The sequence below is a fragment of the Silene latifolia genome, chromosome Y (assembly GCF_048544455.1).
Source record: "Silene latifolia isolate original U9 population chromosome Y, ASM4854445v1, whole genome shotgun sequence".
NCBI classification, from domain to species: domain Eukaryota; kingdom Viridiplantae; phylum Streptophyta; class Magnoliopsida; order Caryophyllales; family Caryophyllaceae; genus Silene; species Silene latifolia.
The window spans coordinates 91,329,564-91,345,821 of NC_133538.1; positions in this window are offsets into that span (position 1 = coordinate 91,329,564).

Sequence of the window (16,258 nt, forward strand, 5' to 3'; positions counted from 1 at the left end):
TTTGCCCACCAATTTCGATTTTGATGTGTAATATGGAGTCCATTTTATTTTTCTCAATTGTACAATTGTATGTCATGTGACATGTGAGATGTCTTATGTCATGTTTTAATTTAAAATGCATATTTAACAAATTAAATATCATTTACAAATTAAATAAATCACATTTAACAAAATTGACTAGTAATTTAAAATTACTTTCACATAAAATGATCATTTAATTACTAGTTAGTATAATTCACAACATCTTGTAATTACAGCTAACTTATCATTCTCATCTCGCGTGTTTCGCAAACACCGATTAATTTTAGTAATATAACTTCTTAAATTACTAAATAAAATCTTATTTAATCACATTATAATAAGATGTCATTTTCTCTCTTATGATGATAATTTGTTCAATTTTAAGGAATTAATTAATCTGTATCGACATACAATAAATTAACCTTTTTCAATTAAGGGAATCGTCCTTTAGGTGTGACCTCAAGGGATCAACTGATCACCACCGTCTCACGACAGTAATGTCAAACTCTAGCCAGCCAATCATTACCGATATGTGTGGACCAGTTGACTATATATTTAATGTATCATCCCTTTCGTATTCTTGTTATGAGATTTAAAATGTGATCAATATGATCGACAATTGTGATCGCATTATTGTCGGAGGACACATATTTCAACAAAAACTTAGTTTTGGCTCGATCTTTTCGTGTTTTAAATCGTGTTATGCATTGTTCATGTTTATAATATCATAAAAATAGTTAATACATAAAGTAAGTGGAATATTTTTTTTTGGTGAAATGTGAGTTTATTATATATAAAGGATATCAAATACAAGAGGGGATAGGAAACATTCACAGCATTACATAAACTTTAGCTTTCCTAGTCATTCTATATCATGGCACTTCATCAAAGTTTTGGCACGCTCTTTGATCCTCTTCCTCGTTTCTTCCAGGAGCATATGAGCAACAATAGCAGTGTGACACCTCATGTTTTAAGTTTATTTTGTGACTCATTTTCGTGTTTTGAGTTAATTTGGTTATACATTTTGATAAGAATGATATGGTTTGATAATGATTAAGAAAGTTAACTGTGTTGCAACGATAGTGAGTTAAAATTTCATAAAGATGTGTTGATGGTTTCACGAGCCTTTTGTAGCATTTTGGCTGAACTTCGGGACGAAGTTCATTTTAAGAGGGGAAGACTATAATAATCCGTAATTTCGTAAGCGTTTATAAGAATAATTTATGTAATTTGGTTAATTAATTAAATGGTTAAATGGTTAATCATTAATAATTGTGAATAAGACAGAATGATATAATAAAGTAATAAATAATAGAATTGCGAGTCGGGATGGAAATTGGGTAATAATAATATAAGATAATTGATATAAAGATAATAATAGATAATTATGTTATAATAATAATAATAATAATAATAATAGTAATTCTAATAATAATAATAATAATAATAATATTCATAATAATAATAGTAATAAGTTAATTACATAGTTTCTTAATTGCTCTCTTATAGATCTAAACCTACCCTATAAATAGTGATAAATACCTTACCCTAGTTTATGATATGCAAACTGAAAATTTGAGAGAAGAGGAGGTGGCGTAGAAGGAATTAAGACGAAATTTTTATCGCTAATTAACTCGAGGTAAGCCGTTTCATGTATATACTTTGCTTTGCTATAACTTACCACCATAGATCAGGCCGTAAGTACCGTTGTGACCGTGGACCACCAGGGATCTTAGTTGACCTCCGTTGACCACCATAGACCGGCGGGAAAGGGGTGGTTGCAGGGGTTTTTGTGGCAGCCGTGTTTCACGATTAGTACGAGTTTTGAACCCTTTTCTGTGCTCGTCTAACCTGCGCTTAGTAAGGCTGGGTCGTGGTGGCTATGCCGACCATGGGGGTTATTATGGGGTGGCTATAGGCGGTGTTTCGTGCAGGGGTGACCGGAGATTCGCGAAACAGGGAAAAACAGGGGTCGAAGTGCGTTTGTGTGTGACCGTTTTGAGACAAAGATTATGACTTCAGTAGTTGACCATGGGGGAAGTAGGGACCACCCCTGGAATCACCATGGGAGAGTGGTGTCAATTGTGTCGGCTAGAGGTGGTGTGGTTGTCGGTAGAGGCCGTGGTTTCAGGTATAAGATAGTGGGTTCGCGGTGGTGTTGTGTGTGTCGTGTATGGGAGTTGCTAGCTTGGGCTGCCGTAGAACCGCGTGTGGGTGTTATCATTGGGGATGGCCACCGTGGCCGGATTGGGTGAAGTATGTAGTCCACGGTGGTGTGTGAGGGAGGAGGTTGACGTGAATGAATTGGTGGTTTAAGGGGTTATTGTTGGTGCGGTTTTGCTTGATGTTTGACGTGTTGGGATTTGGTGTTTATGGCATGTCGGGTGGGTTTGCGTGGGTGAAGGGTAATTGGGTTATTCGGGTTCATAGTCTATCGGGTTTGTTTATGAAAACGGAAGTTTATAATTATACGAGATTATAATTAACATAATTAATTAATTAAATGAAATTGGTGGTATTATTTAAATAAAATAAATAATTAATTGTAAATATTATTATAATTGTTAGGTAACAAATTATAAGGGGCTTATAATCGGGTTCATCTGCTTTATTATATGGATCACTTTGAGTTGCGTGATTGGAGTGCTTGCTCTCGAGGTAGGATAACTACTCAACTTGTCTTGCTATTTAATTGATAAGAGAAATTGTGGAACTGGGTGGTTAATTGCCATCGGATGAATTGTCGGATGTGAATTATATGTCATGGAATTATATTTTGGTTATTGGTTTATTCATATTGTTTATTGTATACCTCAGATTCGGTCTCAGACGAGTTATGGTTATTGTTAGTATTACATATCTTTGAGTGGATACCTCAGCCTCTTGTTGAGATGGATTATTGTTATTGTATTGTTATAACTTTTTAGTGGATACCTCAGTTTTATACTGGGATGGTGGATACCTCAACTTCGGTTGGGATGGTGAATACTTCAACTTCGATTGGAATGATGGATACCCCGGGCCAGGGATTGGCGGGATGAATGGGTGTTTCGGGAGATGAGCTCAGTTGTTTTGGCATTATATATCATATCATTTCACATTGTATTGTTGTTGGTTATTCCTATTCAACCTCGTGGTTGACAGTGTATTCGTGAACACCTGTGACGAACCATAATGGGGAGCAGATTTGACAGGTACTAAAGATTAGCTGACTTTGCGCATTGAGACGTGAGCACGAATTGGACCATAGTTGTTGTCTAGATCACTTAGTTGACTTATACAACTTTATTTATGTAATTTCCGCTGCGCAGTATATTGTAATGTTAAGGTTTAAATTTAATCGGTTGGCAATTTAAAAAAACCATTATTTCAGTTAAAATTATTAAAGTACTTTGGTTTGTTTTAATTTGTATCATTTACCTCGGGCAACCGAGATGGTAACAGTCCTATTTATTGGGAATGTCTTGCTAAAGGCTCCTAAATAAATGGGGGTGTTACAAAGTGGTATCAGAGCAAAACGATCCTTAGGCCTAACCATGAACATAATAATGAACATAGGACGTGTTTAATAAAATGAACCCAGGTAGAAACTGTTAGGAGCCCACTTAAGGCTTGGGATGAGTAGGGCCCCTCACACCAAACTTCTGGCGCTTCCAGTTTTGAACCAGTTACCTTGAGAGTTGATGAAGAGTGGGGTAAATTAAAATGAATTTTGCTTCTTTTCTTATGAGTAATTGTTGCCTTGGATGTGTATTGTTTTCGTTGATGACCAAGGTTACGGGACGTAACTTGATTTTAAGGAGAGTGAGATGGATGAAATAAAGATTTGATGTTGAGTTGACTAGATCATGAGCATGAAAGTGATTGATGCGTGTCATTTATATGATGTTTTACACACTAATTTATACGCATTTTAGAGCTCGATTATGTAGTTTATGCTACTATTTTTCCTATTTCCGTCTACTTTCGTGTTTTTGTATAAAATTGCAGAAATGTGAAGAATCCAGCGGAAAATGAGCCGAATCAATTCCCAAGTGTTTGGTATAGGATTTGACATGAGGTATTGACTCAAGGAATGAGCTTGGTGCGCGTTTCAAGGCCTAAAGATAGCAAAAGCATAGGTGCGTACGAGTTTAACAAGCAAAGAAGTACTTCACGATATTGCAGCCTGCTTGCGATGGCAATATCTCGAGTTCTAGAGCTTATAATCGAGTGATTCTAACTGGCGGTGGAAGCTTATCCTCTTAGCTTTCCAACGTCGCGTAGAACGCCTGATTTGACCAAGTAACGAAGAAATGGCAGCTCTTTTAAGATCGTTGCGCGCTGCAGAATTCGTCAGAATGCATTACTGTACAACACCCTTGGTCGATCGACTGACCTACATGGTCGATCGACCAGAGCATGACTAACAGAAGCTAATGTTCAGCAAGAGTCAGTCGATCGACTGGCCTCAATGTTCGATCGACCATCCCACGAGCTGACGCACAAATTAAAAGACGAGGAAGCCCATTGTAATTAGGTTTAGAAATAAGGGTTTTACGTGACATTCCTATATAACGTAACTCCTTTCCTATTCATTATTCATCATTCATTAGCTTAGTTTAATTCAGTTCCTATCATACAATCAAGTATTCATTAGTTTAGATAAATTTTTCGTCAATAAAGTTTTCTTTTGCATTAGGGTTTGATCATTTCGCTGCAATTCCTCTTTACGGTATTCTCTGTTCTTCCGTTCAATTTCATTTCTTTTATTCTTCAATAGTAAGAATTGGTAGTTAGATTTCCCAAAGCTAATTTATCATTTCATATTAGTTAATTATTTAGTTAATTCAATTATGAATTCGTTTGCTTTAGTTGTTAATTTTACTGTTTTTATTATCGCCAATATGTCTAGCCAAATCATTCGTGCTAAGATGTAGGGGATCTATGGCGTAGATGGAAGTAGAATAGGTGACCCCGCATTAGGGCTTGGTCGATCGACTGACTTATCTGGTCGATCGACTGACTTCGTGTCTGATTAGCATCGTATAATTCGTTAAGTGCAATATTTAACAATGAGACCGAGAGGAGACTTGTTAGATGCTTAGTTTTGACCAACCCGTAGATCGAAAGATAGGGAAGGGCATTAATTAACGAGTTGAGACGACTAAATTGCTGAGATCGAGAGATAATGTAATTTAGGCTTTAGGAATCACTTTTCAGGGCGAGAGCTAGTATTAGTGAGACCTAGGGACTAGTAGCATAGGCCGAAAGGAGCTACTAGTTAACTTGGACCGAAAGGACTTGTTTTACCCATCCTACGCGACTGTATTTCGGACTTACCTAGGATTATTTTGCCATCGCAGCTATAGTGAAACAACCGTCTTAGCATTCCTTTTATCATTGTTTACATCTTTTATTATTTCTATCTGCTATTTAGTTTATATTTCTAGATTTAGATTTAATACATATCAAAACCCCCACAACTGTTACCCTTAGACTAGAATTAATAACAACTATTATCTCCCTACCTCCCTGCAGATCGACCCTGACTGCCACAAGCTTCTGTTAGTAGTATTTAGGTTATAAATATTATTTTTGGTTCACACAACGACAGGCATCAAATTTTGGCGCCGTTGCCGGGGTGGCAGCGCTTGTTCTAGTTGTTTTTAATTTTAGTCTTTCTTTCTTTAGTCTCAGGGAACTTCGGTTCCTTGAGACCGTTCTCATGTTTTAATTTCTGAGTTTTCCACAGGAAGAGGATGAAATCTTTGGTGCTTATTTAGCCAGACTTTGGGAGTTTATTGAGCCCAGACGAGATGCCTTTTCTGATCTCCAAATATGCTGCACTATTTTCCAGCATATGAATGACCTTACGCGAGCATACCTCGAGTCTATAGGTAAGTGGGATTTCGAAGGAATCCCCGTAATTGAGGTATTAGAATTCTTTAATTGGTTTCCTACTGAATCTCTTAAACCCAACTTTTCTCTTGATGTTTACTCAGATGAGGGGGTGGGTGAGACCTTAGAAACCGATCTAGGAAATGCTGACGGAGACATAGAGGAGACCATTAGCGTGGTTGACAATCCTTTTTATGAGGATAGTTTAGAACCCCTTTATGATTCTTGCACTGATAGTGAGGTCGATTTGGAGGATCTCTTTGAGAACCTCCAACTTAACGAGTCTAGCGATAAGGAGAGTGAGGAGGAAAATTTTGACAGTCTTGAGCTTAATTGGGATGTGTATGATGATATTATAGATGAACCTATTATAGAGGACCCGATTGACCCATTTGACTTTACCGCCCCTTGCATTTGGGATGATTATCCACCTTCTCCTTTAGATGACCAGACTTCTCCACCTCACAGTTCATACCCGTCTGAGCATCTTAATTCTACTCGCGTTATTTTTTAGCCAATTGCTTCTGAGCTCTCTAATTTTCCACCTGCGGATAATTTGAGCTTTTATATTCCGCCCTTAGTTGGAGGGCAGAATTATTTTGTGGATGATTTTAGGAGCTGACATAGGAAATTTGTTAGGCTTAAATGTTTTTACATTTTGAATTCCTATGTTATTTCTATCTTATGGTGCTACTTACAGTTTTGTGTAGCACATGCGCAGATGTATGATAGGTTGCTGAGAGCCTTGAGTTGTTTTGATTTGGCTCCATTAGAGTAAGCTGCTGAAGAAAAAGAGGTCGAGCGGGACCGGTCTGAAACCAGCGCTAGCCGGGAGGCAACCCGGATGTGATTTGTTTAGTTTTGCGAATAAAATTCGTAGTTGTTTAAAAAATAAATAAAAACTCTTAGTGTGTGCTTAGTTTAATTTCCGTCTTTAGATCATTACAATTGGGTTTAGCGCAATTTTGGGCGCGTTTTTATGTGCATTTACAAGTTATTAGACCAAGTTAACTCAATTCATTGAGTTAATTCAAGAAAGAAAGAAGTCTGTTTCGTCGGTAGGTCGATCGATCGATGACCTAATCTGGTCGATCGACGCCCTCGGCATAGATACCCTCTAATCATCGTGAACTGGTCGATCGACCAGGACCATCGGTCGATCGACCACTGTAGCTGATGTACTTCTTTCATCAATTTAATTATTTGCACGTAATTTACCGCTTCATTTTTGTTTTCTCGAATAATGCGCGGTATTTTCTGTCTTTTCAGGTACTTTATGGTAGCACCGCTGGCTACTAAAACCTCCTAGCTCACGCTGGTTTGGGGAGGTTTCCTTTTGTTGCGCTTAAAGTCTTGTGAGTTTCCGAGTTCCATTTCATGTCCTTTTAGTTAATTTTTCGCAAATTCCCGTTTCCCTTTTATTTCATTACATGATTTTGCACAATGGGGACATTGTGTGATTTGGTTTGGAGAAGGGTTTTGCATTGCATTTGCATTGTTTTTATTACATTTCTGTTTCACGTTTATTGCATTTTAGTTTGCATTGTTTATTTCATTTCTCTTATAAATACAAAAAATTCAAAAAATACAAAAATTTAAAAAATTGAAAAAAATTGAAAAATTTCAAAAAAACTCAAAAAAATTGCACGTTTATTTTAGCATATAGGTCAAGTCGGAACGGTAGTATTTCAATGACGACATTGCATTTGCATCTGTTTACGCCTAAGCCTTGCTAATTGACATGTTATTGGTAGAATCATTTGCATAGTCTACGAGTTTTCGTTACATTTCTTGCTGAACTTTAGACTTGACTTAGATTTTTGACAACTACTTATATTTCTGAGATTTAGAGCCTATAACTGGTGTTATCTATGACCGGTTTATCTAGGAATGTGAGTAGTCACTCCTTATGAGACGTGCTATATAAATATGAATAAATATGAACTTAATCCGCTTAATACCTGTATGCATTCGGCCTGTGGTTTGTTGACAAATGTGGAAGAGGTTCCCCTTTATTCATTTTACCCATAAGCCCCACAAAAGCCAAATTTGCCTTTTTCGTCCCATAAGCTACATTCCATATTTAGCCTACCCTTGCTGCGGTTTTAGTTGATGTTTGACGTGTTGGGGTTTGGTGTTTATGGCTTGTCGGGTGGGTTTGCGTGGGTGAAGGGTAATTGGGTTATTCGGGTTCATAATTTATCGGGTTTGTTTATGAAAATAGAAGTTTATAATTATACGAGATTATAATTAACATAATTAATTAATTAAATTAAATTGGTGGTATTATTTAAATCAATTAAATAATTAATTGTATATATTATTATAATTGTTAGGTAACCAAGTGTGAAAGGCTTATAATCGGGTTCATCTTCTTTATTATTTGGATCACTTTGAGTTGCGTGATTGGAGTACTTGCTCTCGAGGTAGGATAACTACTCAACTTGTCTTGCTATTTAATTGATAAGAGAAATTGTGGAACTGGGTAGTTAATTGCCATCGGATGAATTGTCGGATGTGAATTATATGTCACGGAATTATATTTTGGTTATTGGTTTATTCATATTGTTTATTGGATACCTCAGATTCTGTCTGAGACGAGTTATGGTTATTGTTAGTATTACATATCTTTGAGTGGATACCTCAGTCTCGTGTTGAGATGGATTATTGTTATTGTATTGTTATAACTTTGTATTGGATACCTCAGTTTTATACTGGGATGGTGGATACCTCAACTTCGGTTACGATGGTGGATACTTTAACTTCGGTTGGAGTGATGGATACCCCGGGCCAGGGATTGGCGGGATGAATGGGTGTTTCGGGAGATGAGCTTAGTTGTTTTGGCATTATATATCATATCATTTCACATTGTATTGTTGTTGGTTATTCCTACTCAACCTCGTGGTTGACAGTGTATTCGTGAACACCTGTGATGAACCATAATGGGGAGCAGATTTGACAGGTACTAAAGATTAGCTGACTTGGGAGCATTGGGACGTGAGCACGAATTGGACCATAGTTGTTGTCTAGATCACTTAGTTAACTTATACAACTTTATTTATGTAATTTCCGCTGCGTAGTATATTATAATGTTAAGGTTTAAATTTAATCGGTTGGCAATGTAATAAAACCATTATTTCAGTTAAAGTTATTAAAGTACTTTGGTTTGTTTTAATTTGTATCATTTACCTCGGGCAACCGAGATGGTAACAGTCCTATTTATTGGGAATATCTTGCTAAAGGCTCCTAAATAAATAGGGGTGTTACAAGCAGGCCTCTGCAACACCTTCTCAACTCTACACCTATTCCTCTGCTGCCATAGGTGGTATATGGTCCCCATGACCATATATGATATGATGTTTGCGAGGTATAAGACTATTAAGACGTTTTTTTCATTATGCGACTACTCGGGATCAAAATCAGTTTAAAAGAGTGCATTAGAAAAGGATCTTGTTTTGAAAATTTGTTTTTGAAAACATGTTGAGTAATGTTGAGTTGGTCGAATGGGTCAGTCGAATGGGTCGTTCGAATGCACGACGACAGTGCCAAACAAAATGTTGAGTAATGTTGACTTAGTAAGTCGAGAGGTCTAGAAGTGTTAGGGAGAGGCGAAGGGGCGGAACACTCAAGTAAACTGAAGAGGTGCATATGAGGGGGTATTTATAGAGGAATGTGGGGTGGTAAGTCGGTTAAGTTTGCTTGGTTATTAAGGAGGAAGCCTAAAGAGGCACGAGCAATGCTGTTGATACGTGCACTTTATATATTCTTTTTAGCCTCTTATTGCACGCATTTCCATGTCGATTTCATAGTTTTGTATTGCAAAATGCCCTGAATTGGCTACTTTGGTTTGTTCGGTCTCATTTGCAGGAACGAATCTCAAAGTGGCAAAATCGTGCCTTATTCAGTCCTCTTATCATGCATTTATGGAGATGGAGGATTTGGAGCGAAAGTACCATGCCTCGGGAAGCGTGAAGGATGTCCTTCTAAGCTGACCAAATGTGTGCAAGCTGTTTTCAGTGGCCAACTGCTCGATTGAGTGCTTTCTTGGTCAATCGGGTGGCTTTAACAGTTCAAGGTGTTCGATTGAGAACCTGCTGAGCTCGATCGAAGTGGGCTGAATTGGAAGTCCTCGATCGAAGTCCTAACTTGTTCGATCGAGAGGATTTGCTGGGAATTTACTCGATCGAGAGGTCTCAAACGCCTCGATCGAGTACTTTGCTTAATTACACGGGATTTTTATTCCGTTATTATCTTAGTTTATTTAATAAACACTCTTCCTTATATAAGGAAGACGTCATTAGGTTAAATAGATGCTTTATCAACTTTTATCATACATTACTACTCCTAATTACTGCTGCTCCTTTCTCTTTGCTACGTTGCTTTGCTTCTTAATTCCGGATCTTACCTTTGTAATCTTTCTTCACTCTTTCTCTTAATTTAATTCCTCTTTGTTTTTTCTTAATTCTTGTTCCTTAATCTCTACTTATTTATTGTCTTTATTAATTTATGCTTCATCTTTATTACTCATCCATTATGTCTTTTATTAGTTTATTCATCGTTGTTATTGTTAGTGTCATTAATAGCATGAGTAGCTAAATTCCCTTATGTTAGGATTAGGGGAGCCATGGTAGTGAGTTGACGACGTTGTGAATAGGTTAGATAATTAAATTGTGAGAACTGTTTCATTAGCAATATAACTGTAATTGTTTAGTTGAGTGCACGCTTCTAAACCGGTTAAATTGGTTAAATTCAATCCTAGATCGGAAGATTGAAATGAACAGACCTGTTATGAACAGTAGACTACCCTAATGAGGACGAAAGTTAAGTTAGTTGTAATCTAGGGTGGTTAGCGGACCGGAAGGACCTATCCCTTGTCCTTCTCACGTTAGATCGTCTGAACTATTTACGATTGAGTTGATTAATTGCCATGGTGAACCGAATTCCTAGCATACTTCTCTTTATCTGATCACATACTTTGCTCTTCTTTGCTTTTACTGCTCTTTTCTCTTATTCTCTTGCCTTAATTAATTTTAGTTTAGAAATCATGTTTAAAACCCGCATTTGTTACCGGACAGACTTAGATTAGTAGATAGATATAATAGCCTCGCTGTGGAGATCGACCCTTCTTTCGCTAACTTCTGTTAGTAGCCTTAGGTGTTTATTTTTGGTACTAAAACAACGGTATCAAATTTTGGCGCCATTGTCGGGGAGGCAATTAGCCTATTTATCTGTCATTTTTTCATTTGACTTCGTCTCAGGGAATTTTTAATTCCTTGAGACAGTTCTTATTTATTTTCTCTAGTCTTGTTTATGCCCAGGTCTAACAGGCCAGAGTTAGTGCCAGTTGATCCTGAACCAGAGCGGACCTTTCGCTATAGACAAAGACAGTTGAGAAAGAATTAAAAGGAAGTCTTGAGTACTTTTGAGCCCGATCTTGAACACTTCTTATTTGTTGAAGACCACTCTTTCGAAGAAGATAATTCTATTTCTGCTGCTAGTTCTGTGAAGATGCCTAATATCGCGAGTCACTCTGAGCCTACAGCTGCTTCTATTCCTATAGGGTTCAACCTTCCAATAGAAGATGGGAGTACATTTGATATCAGACCGTCTTATATCAACTTGGTTGAAAGAAATTTGTGTCATGGAGTAGCTGGAGAGGAACTGCGAAAACATATGGAGGTTTTCACTGACTATTGTTCTACCATTCCCGCTACTAAGGGAGTGACACATGACAAGATTAAAGAGGTCCTATTTCCTTTTTCTTTGACCGATGGAGCCCGAGAATGGCTTACTGATCTTGACAGGACTGTCGATGGGATCACTACCTGGGCGACCCTGGCCCTAGCCTTCTATAAAAGGTACTTTCCTCCATAACGAACTAATCAGCTGAGAGGAAAGATCACAAGTTTCAAGCAAACGCCAGACGAGAACTTTTATGAATCGTGGAGCCGGTTTAAGAAATTGGTGCGGTCTCTTCCTCATCACAATTTCGATCAGTGGTTCTTATGCAACCAGTTTTATAATGGGTTGTATGACGAACACCGAGCTATTTTGGATGCTTCATCAAATGGGCGATTCCAAAAGAATATTGATGATGACAAGGGATGGGGCATTATAGAGGAGATGGCTACCCATTGTGCTGAATATGGGAACCCAAGAGGAGGAATTAGAACAGTTTCTTTTGTTGATAGTGCAGTTGTGGCTCAGCTGGAAGCCATGAACGCCAGGTTTGACAAGTTGGAGATGCAGAATGCGGGAGACCAACAGACGTTTCACTTGTTGACTGGAAAAGAAACCGTTTCTTGTGAGAGATGTGGAAGCAATGATGGTCACACTGCTATTGACTGTCTAATTGAGAGAAGCAGGTTCTTGCCTTTTAACAATATAGGCAAGGGGGCTCCTATTACAATAATCAGAGTGGAGTCCATCGTAACTTGAGATGGACAAGTCAGAACGTACTAAATCCTACACCTCCACCGCAGCAGCAACAACCCTATGTTCCACCTTATAAAGCTCACCAAGTCTTTCAAAAGCCTCCATCTTTCCCACCGCCGCAACAAGGTGCCTCTTCTAGTGGTGTAAGTGAAATGGCCGAGTTGAAGTCGATGATTCAATTGTTGAATATTCAATTGCAAAATAGTGACCAACAAAAAGATGCTTCAATTAAGTCACTTGAGTCTCAAATAGCTCAACTCGCCACTAATCAAGCTTCAAGGAAGCCGGGTCATTTACCATCCCAACCGGATAAGAAACATCATGAGACGACGAATTTAATTAATTTGGGAAGCGGTCTTTTTTATGAGGGACCTAAAATGTCGACTAATGATGAGAAATCAGACCCGGAAATCAATGTTGCTGAGCATGAACAGTCGTCCTTGGACGAAAATATGCTGAATCCGAAGAAAGTACTCGATCGACTCATTTATGGAGGTCGATCCAAGACAATTGTTGTGGGAAGTGCTCGATCGAATGGTTCTGATGTTCGATCAAGAGTACTGTTGAAATTGAGGATTTCGATCGAGTGCATGATAGTCCTCGATCGAGTGAACTTGTTGATGAAAGTGCTCGATCGAAGGGAAATAATGGTCGATCGAGTAGAAATGCTGATGATTGTGTTCAAACTTTGGCAGAAAGAAATAAAGGCTTCGAAATTCCCACTACGGTCCCTTTCCTGAGGCGATTGCAGAACAGAAAGGCTGAAAAACAGTTCAGAAAATTTGCTGATACTTTAAAGAGCCTTCACGTGAACGTTCCATTGGCCGAATTGCTAACTCAGGTACCCTCTTACATGAAATTTATAAAAGAAATATTAACGTGTAAGAGACATATAAATGATCATGAAACGGTAGCTTTGACTGAAGTGGGCACTACCCTAATTCAGAATAAGACACCACCCAAACAGTCTGACCCGGGTAGCTTTTCTATTCCATGCCATATAGGGACTCACTTGATTGATAATGCGCTATGTGACTTAGGAGCAAGCGTGAGTGTCTTACCATTATCTCTCGCTAAGAGACTTGGTTTGACCAAATTTCACTGTACCAATATGACTGTGCAGATGACAGACCGTACAATATCATGGCCCCTAGGTGTCTTAGAGGACATACCAGTAAAGATCGGGAAATTCTTTATTCCCGTTGACTTTGTGGTCTTAGACATCCTCGAGGATTCTTACACTCCTATTATATTAGGACGACCATTTTTATTTACTGCTAGTGCAGTAATAGATGTTGGGTGGGAAGACTCTTACTTTTTAGGTAGGTGACGAGGAGCTGATTTTCTATCAGTCAAATGTTCGTAAGGCTCTTATGCAGGTTCAACCTTGCAATGCCCTACACTCTATAGACCCAGACAAAGATTCTCCAGTTGATAATATTGAGTTTTGTGCTGCTATATTAACACCTCCGCCTCAGACTGAGAGCAATATGGAGGACCATTCTGTTGTTTCTATTGTTGCAGGTATAGATAGAATGGATATTGGAGATCCCGTCTATAGAGGTACAGTGAAAACCAAGCTCAATGATGGGAATGATGCGAAAGACGATGCCAAAAAGAATGACAAAGGGAAGAAGAAAGTGAAGGCATATGTGGACGCGGACTATTCTAACCCGTACAAGTTCAAGCTCATGGCGATCCAAGTGGACGGACCGCGACGCTGAAGGGACCTCCTCCAGTCAGAAGCCGTCTTATGGGCTGTTAAAGTGCTTCGGAAGGGATATGTCCTGTTGTAAAACCTTTGTAATATGAATTTCTGTTAGACATTTTACATTACGGACTTTAGACAATAGCGTAGTTAGTTTTTAGCGTAAGTGTTGGAATAAGTGTCCCCGACAGTAATGCGATCACAATTGTCGATCATTATGATCACATGTTTAAATCTCATATTTAAGAATACATGAGGGAAAGTAATATTTTACGGTCAACGTGTCCATACATATCGGTAATGATTGGCTGACTAGAGTTTGACATTACTGTCGTACGACGGTGGTGATCAGTTGATACCCTGAGGTCATACCTATAGGGTAATACTCTTAATTGATTATTTAATTAATCGTGTGCCGATACGAGTTAATTAAATTGCTTAAAATTGATGGATGATTTTGTGAGTAAAATTAACGTGTCTCATTGGAAATCGATTAAATAAGATACGGTCTAAGTAATCGAATTATTTTATTACATAGATTGAATTATTTATTACAAAACAATTGAAACAGAATGAATAATTCATTATAAATACAAGAAGTTGTAATTTATAATTCGATAAACCATTTTGGTACAAGTAATTAAGAATTACTAGTAAATTTATATGTAACATATTTTATTAATATGTTTATTTTTAATATGTTAAAAATACACTATAGTGTAACATGTCATGTAACATGTGACACATGACAAAATTGACAAAATGACAAATAAAATGGACTACCCATTTTATCTAAGTGTACCGAAATAATGGAGGGGATTAGGGTTTATATTGTGTTTTATTTTTAAATAGAAACATAATAATTAAACCTAAAAATATAGCCTTGCATGTCTAGTCTAATCTTGAGAAGAACAAAGACCACACATTGGCCTCTATAACCCCCCACCACCCGGTTTTTCCCTAGAGAAAACAAAGGGCTTTCTCTCCTTTTATAAACTATATATATTGTATATATTACTAGTGTATTATTCATTCTAATACTCAATCTTTGTTGAAAAACTTAGAGAAAGAAAACCTCACAAATACTCCCCTTTTGACCGTGACATTCAAGAGCAAAAACTCAATATTTTGTCAATTTTAAGTTAGATTTTAATTAATATTAGATCATATTAATTATAATTATTAAGGGTGTTGCTTTGGGTGTAATTCCTTGGGAGAGATTCTCAACTTGAATCTTGTTCAACCTTTAGAAAGCTCGAGAACTAGTAAGAAGGTGAATTTACTAGTGCCCATATTCCGAAATCATCAATGCAAGAATTGCTTTTCTCCTTATACTTGTAATTATTTTGCATGCAAAGATCCGATTTAAAATTATGACTAACTTAATTATTCACATATTAAATATGTATAGTAATGAGATTAATGAATCCCAATAGTAAGACCGAATATTGACTGCGTATTTTTGAATTCGGTAGTTTCAGAAGATATTTTGCTGTGCTTTTATGCAAGTTTGGGGAAGATATAATGCACTGGGATGCGAGACAAAGGAAAAAGACCTCGATCGAGCACTTTTTGTACTCGATCGAGCAGAATGCCTATCCAAATCCTTCGATCGAGTAAACTAGAGTACTCGATCGAAATGCCTAAAATAAAGGTTCCTCGATCGAGTTGTCCTGTACTCGATCGAGAAGAACTGCGGAGCAAAAGTCCTCGATCGAAATCTCTGCTGTTTTCGATCGAGTAGAATCCAAGTAGGAGAAGTAACCTTTCAATCGAGTAAATCTCAAGCTCTCGATCAAGCAGAAAGGTGAATAAATGACTCGATCGAGTGGTTTCAAATCACTCGATTGAGTGAAAATGTTGATAATACGCAAGGGAGTTTCTATTTCCTTTACTCCTCTTCCTTCTTCCTTGTTTTTGCTATAAACACCCAACAAATCCCCCAAATTCCCATCTTCCTTCCCATTTTACCAAATTAATTACCCACAATTTATTCTTTGCAATATTCTATACCAAAGCCCCTACTTCCCCATTCAATTTTCGTGTTTTTTGCGGGTTTTCTGAAGGATTAGGGTTCGAAAAAATCGAGCTATTTTCGATTAATTTGTGCTTAATTTGTCGGTCTAATTGCTTATTTTTCTTGGGTATCTCATCAAGTAAGTTCCTCCCCCTAATATTTAATGGTTTAATTGCATTTTTACGCCTTATTTGTGC